The sequence below is a fragment of the Aethalodelphis obliquidens genome, unplaced genomic scaffold, assembly GCF_003676395.1.
Source record: "Aethalodelphis obliquidens isolate GAN/ISIS:26980383/991018 unplaced genomic scaffold, ASM367639v1 scaffold23, whole genome shotgun sequence".
In the NCBI taxonomy this organism is placed as follows: domain Eukaryota; kingdom Metazoa; phylum Chordata; class Mammalia; order Artiodactyla; family Delphinidae; genus Aethalodelphis; species Aethalodelphis obliquidens.
In genome coordinates, this window is record NW_020837967.1 from 26,755,626 (window position 1) to 26,767,527 (window position 11,902).

The window sequence follows — 11,902 nt, forward strand, 5'->3', positions numbered from 1 at the left end:
GATGATGTTGTCTTGCTTGTACCCAGTTATTAACATGATACTGCCATGATGCATGTCCTTTAGAATATGACTTTGCTACCACAGGCCAGGTGATGACTCAAATCTCTTAGCCCTATTCTGAATCTAAACTCCTGCAAAGCCATCATTCGTTTCCTACAATATGAGATCTTTTGGCCTCTACTTGGCATACTTGTGTCACTTATTAAGTCTGCCTTTACGCCTTTCTCATCAGTCTACCTCAATTAAAGTCGCACACTGAGATACTGTGTGACTCTTTGGCTACAAGTATTTGATGATAAAATAAATCCTCCTGATGACCCAGAATATGCTCATGGGCTTTGTGTTGGTCTCATCCTACTGACAGTGATGCTATCCCCAGGAATGCCAGAGGGCATTCACCAGGGCCCATATTACCTATGGCAAGGTCCCCAGACATTTACCAATGAGAGCCAATGTAGTGACTGGACCAGCCCTTGTCATTCTTATTATGACTGCAAGATGTACCTCAGCAACAAGCATCAGGGCACTGGACAAAACAAGGTTTATTACTCACAGGTTCTGGTGGGTATGGAACCACACAGCAAGGTCACGGGTAGAGAGAGAGAGGCAGCATGCACCTGGGGCTCTGCCTTTACTGGGGTCTCAGCGTGGGTGCCTAGGGTTTTATGGGTTCACTCTTCATTGGCAAATTTAAAACATGAGGTGGGGATTAGGGTGCAGGAGGGAAAAGTGGGATCACTCCAGCAGTCAGTTATCGAAATTACCCAGGACTTTCTAAAAGGGGAACTTCATGGGAAGGGTCAGCCTATCCTTGTCTAGCTGTTTGGCTACTAACCGTGGCGCACAGCTGGCAATCTAGTTCCTTGTCTAGCTGTTTAGCTACTAACCGTGGCGCACAGCTGGCCATCTGTTTACAGGAGATGATGTCTTTGAAATGGATGCTTCTGTGATCAAAAGCTTAACGTCAGGCACTTACGTTCAAAGAGCTTACTGTCAGGCATTTGCACTACAACGTGTTAAACATTTTAATATTATTTTTGATGTGAACACACAAGCATTTTAAAATCTCACCACTCACGGACTAGCAAGAATATGGTCTGTAGATCTCCAAGCTAAGAACCTTGATCCGAAGGGTTAATGGGTGGTTTAAATGACATGACATTGTTTAAAGGGTTAATGGGGGTTGTAAATGACATGACATTATTTAAAGAGCTTAACACAATACTTGAGTAAGTGCTCAATAATTTTTAGTTCCCTTCCCTTCCCTTCTCTTTGCACCTTACAGATTAGAGTTTCGCAGTCCACTGTGAGCATTAATTTGTTCAGCTCTGCCTTCAGGTGGGACACCTGTATAAACCCAGCTTTGAGACTATTTTTAAACTGAGAGACTTTCCATCTGTTTCGGAGTTAGAGCAGTCCACCTTATCCTCACGAGAGCTCTTAATAACATACGTGTGGTGGAAACAAGGCTTTTAATGCAGAAGCGTTCACAGCCTGCTTGTTCCGTCTGTGCAGACTTCCCCCCACCCCCCATCGCAGGCACCCTTTCTGTGCCAGTCTAGTTCTTCGTATTTCTGTGATGCAAAATTAGGAGACAGGGAGATGCATGAAGAACAGGGAGGGGGTTTTGCTTCCTGGGTCAGCCCTGGGTGCTTTCTTGAGGACAGTCCAGGTGATGAGCAAAGCAGAAATGAAACTATGAAAAGAAGCTCAATTCTAAACTGATCTAAGTAAGAAGGAGCCAGATGTGCGGGCAGGAGGTAGAAGACAGAAGCCATAAAAGGTGGACGTTGGGAACATGCGGAGAATGAAGGAAGTGTGGAAGACAGATAATATCTTTAAAATAATTGTGTGGGTTACAACACAGATCTCAACATTTCTTTAGAAATGCACATAAAGTATTAAAATACCTTTTTAGTTACTTTGGGCCACTGCAGTATATATTTCTTCAGATGGAACACTATGTTAAAACTGATTCATCTGGGGCTTCCCTGGTGGCGCAGTGGTTGAGAATCTGCCTGCTAATGCAGGGGACACGGGTTTGAGCCCTGGTCTGGGAGGATCCCACATGCTGCGGAGCAACTAGGCCCGTGAGCCACAACTACTGACCCTGCGCGTCTGGAGCCTGTGCTCCGCAACAAGAGAGGCCGTGATAGTGAGAGGCCCGCACACCGTGATGAAGAGTGGCCCCCGCTCGCCACAACTAGAGAAAGCCCTCGCACAGAAATGAAGACCCAACACAGCAAAAATAAATTAATTAATAAATTCCTACCCCCAACATCTTCTTTAAAAAACAACAACAACAAACCGATTCATCTGAAACCATGCCCCAACACAGACACACACACTTCACATTTCGATCACAGGCAGTATTTCCTAACTAAACAGCAAGCGTCCGCATTACATACTCATTAGTCTCTGAAACTCCACAAAATCACTAAAGCGCATTTTCCAGAGTGTCTTCTGTGTATTTAGTGGAAGATTTTCATTTGAACCTACTTTTAAGAAGAGAAAGTTACTAATATTGATATCACCTATAAACACAGGCACTTTTGTTGGACTTCAAAATGCATTTTAAAACTTCTAAGCAAGGCTATGTTCTCCCCAGGCACAGAGTCAGGCAGTGCTAGAGAAGATCGCTAATTGATCCTCAGTCCATCCTCCTGATACCTAGCTACACAGCTAGAGACTACATTTCCCAGCCTCCCTCACAGTTAGCTGGCGACTGGACTAAGTGTGCGTCAGCGGAGGTGAGCAGAGGTGACTGTGCAAGTTCTGCATCACTTACAAGAAGATTGCCTGTTCTCTAGATTTTCTCTTTCTTGAGGCTGAAGTGTGAAGGAGCTGAGCCCATTTCAAGCACTTGGACAGAACAGCACTGCAGCAGCCAAACACAGGAGGAACCCAGGTCTCTGCAGGCTCTTTTGCCATCCGTACTGGTCAAGTACCTCCTCCCAAACTGTTCCCGTGAGAGCGGAGTATACCTCTAATATGTAAGAAGTATTTGTTACTGTAGCTTAGCCATACCATGATCAATACATGTAGAATATGTCGCTTTTAGTTTAGGGAGTTATTGACTAAAATGGGTAATATAACTTACACATGCTGCTTTCTGTATTATGCAAACAATCTGGTGTAGTAAAATAGCCAATCATAGGGGATCCTCATCATGTTTAAGAAGCACCTTTCGCTGGTATGAAAGTGCATCTCTTCCTGTACAATTACGTTGTGATTGATTAAAATACAGTTCAGATTTGCAAAAGTAGAGCAAAGTGTAGTGAAGCAACCAATAGCTGTCCATTCCTACAGCATTTATTCAACTCATTCGTAAAAAAAGTATCGAAGGATTTCCAGTTTCCAGCCCAGCATGTAAGGAGCTTGGAAGGCATCTCTCCCATCGACTCAAAAGAAAAAAGCTGAACAAACACAACCTATCAGAGAACTGAGGTCAGGGGGCAAACCTCCAAAATTGCAGACAGATGGGTGGATCCCACCAGGGGAAATGTCCTTGGGAACCAGTGCAATGGCAGGAAACCTAAGCTGTAAGTGACAAGTTGCTGGAGGCCCCATGTGGACAAGTTTGGAAATTAAAAACTCTGCGGGTTAGGGGGCGAAGGGGGCGGGGTCCTGCCTTGGGGTGTTGGGCCTTGGGTTTTACCTACAGGTTCTCACAGTAAATACCAGAGGGAGCTCCCCTCCTGTTTCTGGCAGGGGGAGGAGAGAACAGCCATTCTAAATATGCCCAGCGCACCTGTCCTGCCCTCAAGAGAAACTACTTTTCAAGAGCCTTATCTACAGAGGTTATACCGGAGCCTGACTGACCTAGAGGAAGGGAAACGCCCAACTCTCTTCCATTCTAGAAATCCGACCTAAGGCAGGGAGATGTGGTCACAGCCTCACATGCGGAGGTCACAGCCCAGGGTCACAGGCTACTGAAGACTGAGACCTGATCCCAGGAGGTCAAGGATGCTTCCCTCCCTCCACACCTCCCCGCCCATCAGTAGGGCCCCTGTGAAACAGCTGAGGAATACAACCGAGAGAACTGTGTGTCTCAGATGATACCTGAGAACGAGTCTCCAGGGAAACCTAAACAATACCGAGTGCCTTACTAGGTACCAGGCCATGTCTCTGTCGGAGACATACTTATGTTAAGTGAAAGCTCTCCGTCCTGGAGCTCACATGCTCCTGGAAAAGTAGGACAAAGACAACCTAATTTCAGTCAGTGGTAAAAGCAATATGAAGAAAATAAGGTACAGCGGGGCCTGGGAAGTGCTGGAGAGAAGTGCAGACCATTTCGGCCCAGGTGGTCAGGGAGGATCTCTCTGAGCTGAGGCCTGAATGCATCAGAAGCTCGCACCGTTACAGCAGAGACAGCTGCACTCGGTCCACTCACACTTTTGCTCCTGACCCTCCAGGCGTGCGAGACCACCACGAGTCCCCAGGAAGTGGACAGAGACACACTCCGACCTCTGATGCGTCGGGAAGATCAACTGCTTGATCTCTGATGCCTAAGGTTATTACAGGGTTATGTTTGATGAGGAGAAGAAAGTCATCAGATCCCCGGATGAGTCATGTAGTGCGTCTGTGACCTAAGCTTCCAATCCAAAGGTCTGTCAGTCTTTCAGAGAAGCCCTTCTGACTTTTGCGACCTATTTGTTGAGATTGTTTCTCATGGGCTGATGGGTTAGTTCCAGAATCATGTTCCTTATTAAATAAAATGTGCTGCGATTTGGCTAATACATCTTCCCATTTACTTGAATAATATGACTTTATTTTGATATGCTAATCAATTATACTGTTGCTATCTGGTTAAACGTTGTACCTGTAGTAATTTTTATTTCAGAAATTGGGCTTTCACTCAGCAACCTTAGTCTCTATATTAACATTATTTCTAAGGAAAAGTCAGACTCAAATGAGAGCAAATTATATCACTTTGACAAACAATGTTCTCTCCAGAAAAGGAAACTGGATTCCATATATAATACATTAAAAATCTGAAAACAATGGATTTTACACTCTTTCTGAGCAGTGGAAGTTCCATATGTAAAACATAAATTCTCTACGAAGTGCAATAGGGAATCAGAACCTGCCCTCCCCACCCCCCTTCTGTTGTTCCAGGATTTATCTCTACTTGTAATATTCATTTTTTATAGCTTTTTACATCCCCAAACCAGAGGAGAGGGCATGTTAAAAGCCTATGGTTGGGACTTCCCTGGTGGCGCAGTGGTTAAGAATCCACCTGCCGATGCAGGGGACACGGGTTCGTGCTCCGGTCCAGGAGGATCCCACACGCCACGGAGCGGCTGGGCCCGTGAGCCATGGCCGCTGAGCCTGCGTGTCTGGAGCCTGTGCTCCGCAACGGGAGAGGCCACAACAGTGAGAGGACCGCGTACCGCAAAAAAAAAAAAAAAAAGAATCCACCTGCCGAGGCAAGGGACACGGGTTCAAGCCCTGATCCGGGAAGATCCCACATGCCGCGGAGCAACTAAGCCCGTGTGCCACAACTACTGAGCCTGTGCTCTAGAGCCCGCGAGCCACAACTACTGAGACTGCGCTCTAGAGCCCGCAAGCCACAACTACTGAGCCTGCGCTCTAGAGCCTGCGAGTCACAAGGACTGAGCCTGCGCTCTACAGCCTGTGCTCCGCAACGAGAAGCCACCGCAATGAGAAGCCTGCGCACTGCAACGAAGAGTAGCCCCCGCTCGCTGCAACTAGAGAAAGCAGCAACAAAGACCCAAGGCAGCCAAAAATAAATAAATAAAAAATAAAATAAATTTATTAAAAAAAAAAAGCCTATGGTTTACAAATTGTGCTTCCCAGAAACAGCTGGGTGGAGTTGCCTTAGGAGTTGGGTAGGACCAGGGAGAGAAGCAGCAGAGACAGGCAGTGACTGTAGGACCCCAGGCCCACTGTGTCAAGAGAGACAGGCTCTGTTGTGACAACACAGGGTTTCAGCGGCGTCATACCACAGACATTTACTTCTCAACCCACAAACAACCAGTGCAGTCACATGGTCCCAATCTAACTGCAAGGAAATCTGGGAGACATAAGCAAGCATCTGGAATATACCAGGAACACAAAATACTTCTGCCACAAGGCCCTGTGGCTGCCTCAATGAGAGTAGCTATTTATTTATTTACTTGTATACAATGTTTCCAAGGGGTATTTTATATGAAGAAAGTTCTCTGGCAAAAAAAAAAAAAAAATGTATGAAGGCATCAATTCAATGATAAAAATGATTATGTCAAATCTAAGATCACCTGATTTTGGTATACTTCTGAAAATATAAAACTTTCATGGTTTGATCAAGTTGAGGGAGACTGTTGATAGATTAACATACTGACTTGTCAGAATCAAGAAAAAAGGACACTGTCCCATATAAATGTTGAGTTTCCGTTCTAGTTCCAGAACAAGCATGAGGTATTGGTGCCCAACATCCACTCCACCCTTTCTCTAGTCGGCCTTCACATGCTACAGAAACTGGAAAACTAAGATCCACATTTCCCAGACTGCCTTGCAGCTTGAATTCTCTAAATGCATTGAGATTTGACAAATTAGATGCATCCCGTGTGAGATTTGGCATTTGGAAGTAAGGTAGAGGCCCTGCCTGTGCAGTTTTGCTGTTTCTTCTTGCAGACCTCCTCCCAGAGACAGCTGAAGTTTTTCGTGCCAGCGTCAGCAGATGTTCCAAGGCCCACACACAAGGTCCACGGGTGTCAGAGGCACCGAGCAGGCCACCGATGCTCCCTGTGTGAGTCTTAGTTCTGGTGCCTCCAGAAGTGGTGGCTTGTAATCACGACGTTTCCTGGCGGTGCCGCAGAAGTGGTGGTGGGTCAGGGACAAGAGAGAAGCCCTTCTGTTGGTCCTGCTCTGTGCTGTACTTAGAGTCATTTCTGAAAAATCTACCTAGAGTTTACTTGTTTGGCCCCTCCCTCCTCGCCACCTTAAGCTCTCAGTGATTCTGTGTGTTGCTTAGTGTCCTGTAATAAATTCCTTCCTGATTATCCTAGCTAAAGCGGGTTCTGTTTGCATCAATTTTGGCCAGACTGATACAAGACCCAAATGTCGACCAATTATAAATCTTACCTTGATAAAATAAAGAAAAAGACAGTAATATGGGGGAACATCTTGGTACCTTACTCCTAACATCCGGTACCATGGCAAGTGCAACTCAGACCTTACTTCTTAGCACTTTGTAAAGGCTGCTGGATTTTATAAATGAGCTAAACTTGGCTAAAGATGAGAGAAGAGAGGGCAATCACCTAAGAAATGTAACAGGGGCTACAAGTTATCCCTCCTTTTCTCTCACAGCAGGAATCAGCAAACACTTCCTGTAAAGGGCCAGACAGAAAAGATTTAGACTTTGTGGCCCATATGGTCTCTTTCTCAACTACTCAGCTCCACCACTGCACAGAGAGCTCAACAGTGGACATTATATAAATGAATGGGCGTGGTAATGTCCTAATCAAACGTTATTCACAAGATTCAGCCTGCGGATCCCTGGATCCCTCGTCCTCCTCATTTTGTACATGGGCACATGGCCGTCTGGAATAAAGACTACAGCTCCCAGCCTTCCTCAGCTCAGTATGGCCATGGGATTATACACCATCTATGGGAGCCAAAGAAAGGTAGTGTGGGAGTGGAGGAAGCAGGCATTTTTATCTCCTGTTCTCCCTGCCCTCTGGCTGGGATGTGGTGGTAATGGCTGAGACCCCAGCAGCCATTCTGGACCAGATAATAATCTCAGGACCGAAAGCCATGCATTGGGAAGCAACAAGGCAGAAGGTTACTACACCCTTGACATCTTGGAATACCAGGTGGACTCCTGGATATAAGGAAGACGTAAACTACTATCTTGTTTAAACTATTTTGATTTGCTGTTTTTCTGTCACTCACAACCAAACAATCCTAACAGATCAGGAAAAAATTCCCAAAGTATAATAAATGAATAAAGAGCTGCTCAGTAAATAAGTTCCGCTGGATTAATAAATGACCATGAATTGAAGTAAGCACTACATGAAATAAGGCTATTGGGGCTTGGCTCAAAAGATCTAAATGCCAACTTTGGGTAAAAACATATAATTTTATTTGGTTTCCATATTTGCAATACCAAATTTCTGCATGTGAAGTTTCTTTGTAGAAAGTGATTTGGTATTTTCATGATAGAAAATAGAGAAAAATACATTTCCTTAAAGGGGAATAAAACAAGTCTAACTCTACTTATAAAGTGTGGATTAAAAATTCAAACTAAAACACTAAGCAATTATGGGCTAAGCTGCCATTATAGACAGTGTTCAGATTTATATCCACATTCTAGTCACTGTGCTACAGAAAGAGCTTTCTTAATTAGTTTTACAAGTTTTATTCATTAGTTTACCAGTAGCCTTATTAATTAGTTTTAATTAGAAATTCAAATATTCCACTATACCAATAGTACTAGAAAGGTGTTTTTTCTCATCCCTACCCATGTCCACACCTCTCTCTATAATGATAGTTTCTCATTGTATGCTATTTGTTTTTCTAGGTTAAGAAAAGAAAGGCTGAATTAGGCTGTAGGTAAATTCTTTACAATCTTGCTATTCAAAGTGTAGTCCTTGGGCCATCAGCACCACCTAGGAGTTTGGTAGGAATACAGAGCTTGGGCAACCTTGCACCAGAATTGGATTTTAATAAGATCCTCCAGGTGAGTTTGCATGCATGTTAAAGTTTGGGAAAGCTGTTTTTCAATTCTTCTACACTAACATCAAGTGGCAAATACCCTTTAACTTCAGTTAGCGCTTTCAATCTCAAAAATACTAACCACCTAAAAAAAATACTTCTGATCCCTAAACTACCCGCGAAATGCAATAACTCCGGTCAAAGATCTGGAAACCAGAAAAGGGACTAAAATTAAAACGTATGTCTCATAGCATCATATTCTTTCCCTTTTATGGGCTCAAAGCACTTAAAAAAATTTTTTTTTACTAGAAAGCATCCAGGATTGGGTTCCTCTCTGGTCCTGAGATGAAGAATGGGATTTTAGTGATAAATCCTAAGAATCAGATGTCCTACCTGTAGAACCATTTGGAGATCCTGCAAAATCTATTAAACTCTGATAAGTTAAACTAATAGTTTTATTCCTTGAGACATGAATTTATTAAGGGTTTTCAACAATAGGCTATTATATAATACTTTGTTCATTATAAATATGTCAGTTTCATGAGTGCCATAATTCAAATATAAAAACTTGTATTACAAAGTAGAAATTGTTTTCTCCCAAAGAAGAACCTCTGCTTGCAGCCCTGCTTGGTTAATACACCCATATCTATGCTTCAGGAATTTAGAGGAGAGCCACAAGTGTAAATAAGGGTTTGAAAATACACTTCAAAAAAAAATTAAAACCTTCTAGAATTAAAATACTGAAAGAGAATTGAAAAATAATCTCTAAACTTTTGTTAAAGAATGATGCCCTACTGTTCACAATTACTAGCAGCAACCAGAGAAAAAGATTAGTCTCCTGTAAAGCATGAGAATTTTAGGTAAGATATAAAATTAAAAATAGAATATTCTCTTCTTTGAGGCTATTTTAAAAATATATTGGGTAGAATCCCATCATGGTCTAATTGTGGCCCTGACTAGATATGGAAAACAGACTCTATAACTTCTCAAGGTCCCTTTCAATCTAACATTCAATGAATAGTCTCTATAGAATAGTACTTACTATAAATAAAATTCCATAGTGAAAATCAACTCAAGCACATTTTAACTCACACCATTCCATTTTCTAAGCTTTGGCTGAAATATTCAAAATATTGGCAACTATATTACCTCTTCTAAAGTAGTTAGGTACTTGGACCCTTTTATACTGGCAGTTTTAGACACTTTTAGTGCATTCCTGATATTTCTAACAATTCATATGTACTTAAAAGGTAATTTCCCTGCCAGTCTGACATATCAATTTGTTTTTGAATTAAAGACTTCATTAAACATTTGAGGCAGTTTTAGACACTTTTAGTGCATTCCTGATATTTCTAACAATTCATATGTACTTAAAAGGTAATTTCCCTGCCAGTCTGACATATCAATTTGTTTTTGAATTAAAGACCTCATTAAACATTTGAGTTAAGACCAGGAAGATCCATCAGAGATCCGTTGCTTGAATGCCAGGCTGTTTCTCATTCTGACAACTTTAAGGTGACCAACCAGCCCATTTTGCCTGGGACTGGAGGGTTTACTGCGACACGTGACTTTCAGCACTAAAACCGAGACAACTGGTCACTCTATAATTTAGTAATACACCTCTCAATGCGCGTGTGTGCCTGTATCTGTGTGCATACTCACACGTGTTTATCATTATCATTTTCTTCTGGGTTTAACGTCACTTTAGAGAGCACAATGATAGCCAAATATAAAGCTCTTTTCAAGGGATGTGCTCTGTGACGAACTGTGCAGTTAAGCCAACAGTTGGCTATTCAGCAACTCATTTTTTAAGAAAGGAAGGAAAGAAGTATAAAGTTCAATAGCCACAGTGTTAAATTTTTAAAAATTCCCCAAACAGAAACTTCTTGTGTGGACTGTGGTACAGGTGAACAGTTCCTGAAATGGTGTTTCTCTTTAAGTCTCAGTGACCCCATTTTCCAAGAGTGAATTCATTTTAATCACTTGAGGCTGACAGATTGAACATCAGACGCCACACCTGGTGGAGGGCATTTTCTGGGCTGAGTGATCCGTCATGTGTAATGAAAGCTATTTTCACTGTTTGGGTCAATCCCATTTTTTCAAAATGTTCATAAAATTGTAGATTAGGCGGTATCTGAATAGCACTAAAGAGTAAAACAACTGATACTGAATTATTCAACTCACAACTTCTTAGACCAAAAATGTTATAGGGATGTAGGGGCATTGACTGAATCACTGAAAATCCATGAATAGATAATGATACTCAAAAAAAAGAAAGCAGCCTCCAACTTATATGTCATCATTTGAAGCAGTTATTAGGTCACCTCCTTCCTTTGATGACATGTATCTAGTGGGAAAAATTAAACATTTATCCTATGTTTCCTGTAAGACTATATTTCATAGTAACCAAAAAAAAAAAGAAAAAAAAGAAAAACTTCACGTAATGAGAGAAAGCTTTATTTTACAGAAGTATGCCACCTATTAAGAGAAAAGGAAGGATTAAATTAGAGTTTAATCATTGTCAATCCCTAATGAAATTACTGACCCAGGCAAGGGTAGTCAACTAGTGTTAAAAGCATTAAGTGGGGCTTCCCTGGTGGCGCAGTGGTTGAGAATCTGCCTGCTAATGCAGGGGACACGGGTTCGAGCCCTGGTCTGGGAGGATCCCACATGCCGCGTAGCGACTAAGCCCATGCGCCACAACTACTGAGCCTGCGCGTCTGGAGCCTGTGCTCCGCAACGAGAGGCCGCGATAGTGAGAGGCCCACGCACAGCGATGAAGAGCGGCCCCCGCTTGCCACAACTAGAGAAAGCCGTCGCACAGAAACGAAGACGCAACACAGCAAAAATAAATTAATTAATTAACAAACTCCTACCCGCAACATCTTCTTTAAAAAAAAAAAAAAAAAGCATTAAGTGCATGGTTTATGGGGAATCCGACATTCCCAGGGTCCAAAAGTAACCCCCACAAAGATTTCCTTCTAGCCACAGGAGTAGAACCTAAGTGCCAGTTCATGGAGGAATCAGACTTTCATCATCCTAACGCAGTGGTCAAATCTGGCCCCCTGAATGGTGGAACCATCAGCTGCTGTGCGTCCCGCTGTGCTACACAATAAAGTACAAACCGTCGGCTGTGGCACAGTCTGGTCCAAATGCTTACCGTGAGTCCAGCAAGCGTTTAGACTTAATTTTCACCATAAGAAAACAGAGGGAATAGGGAAAGTTCAATGACAGCACCAGAGGT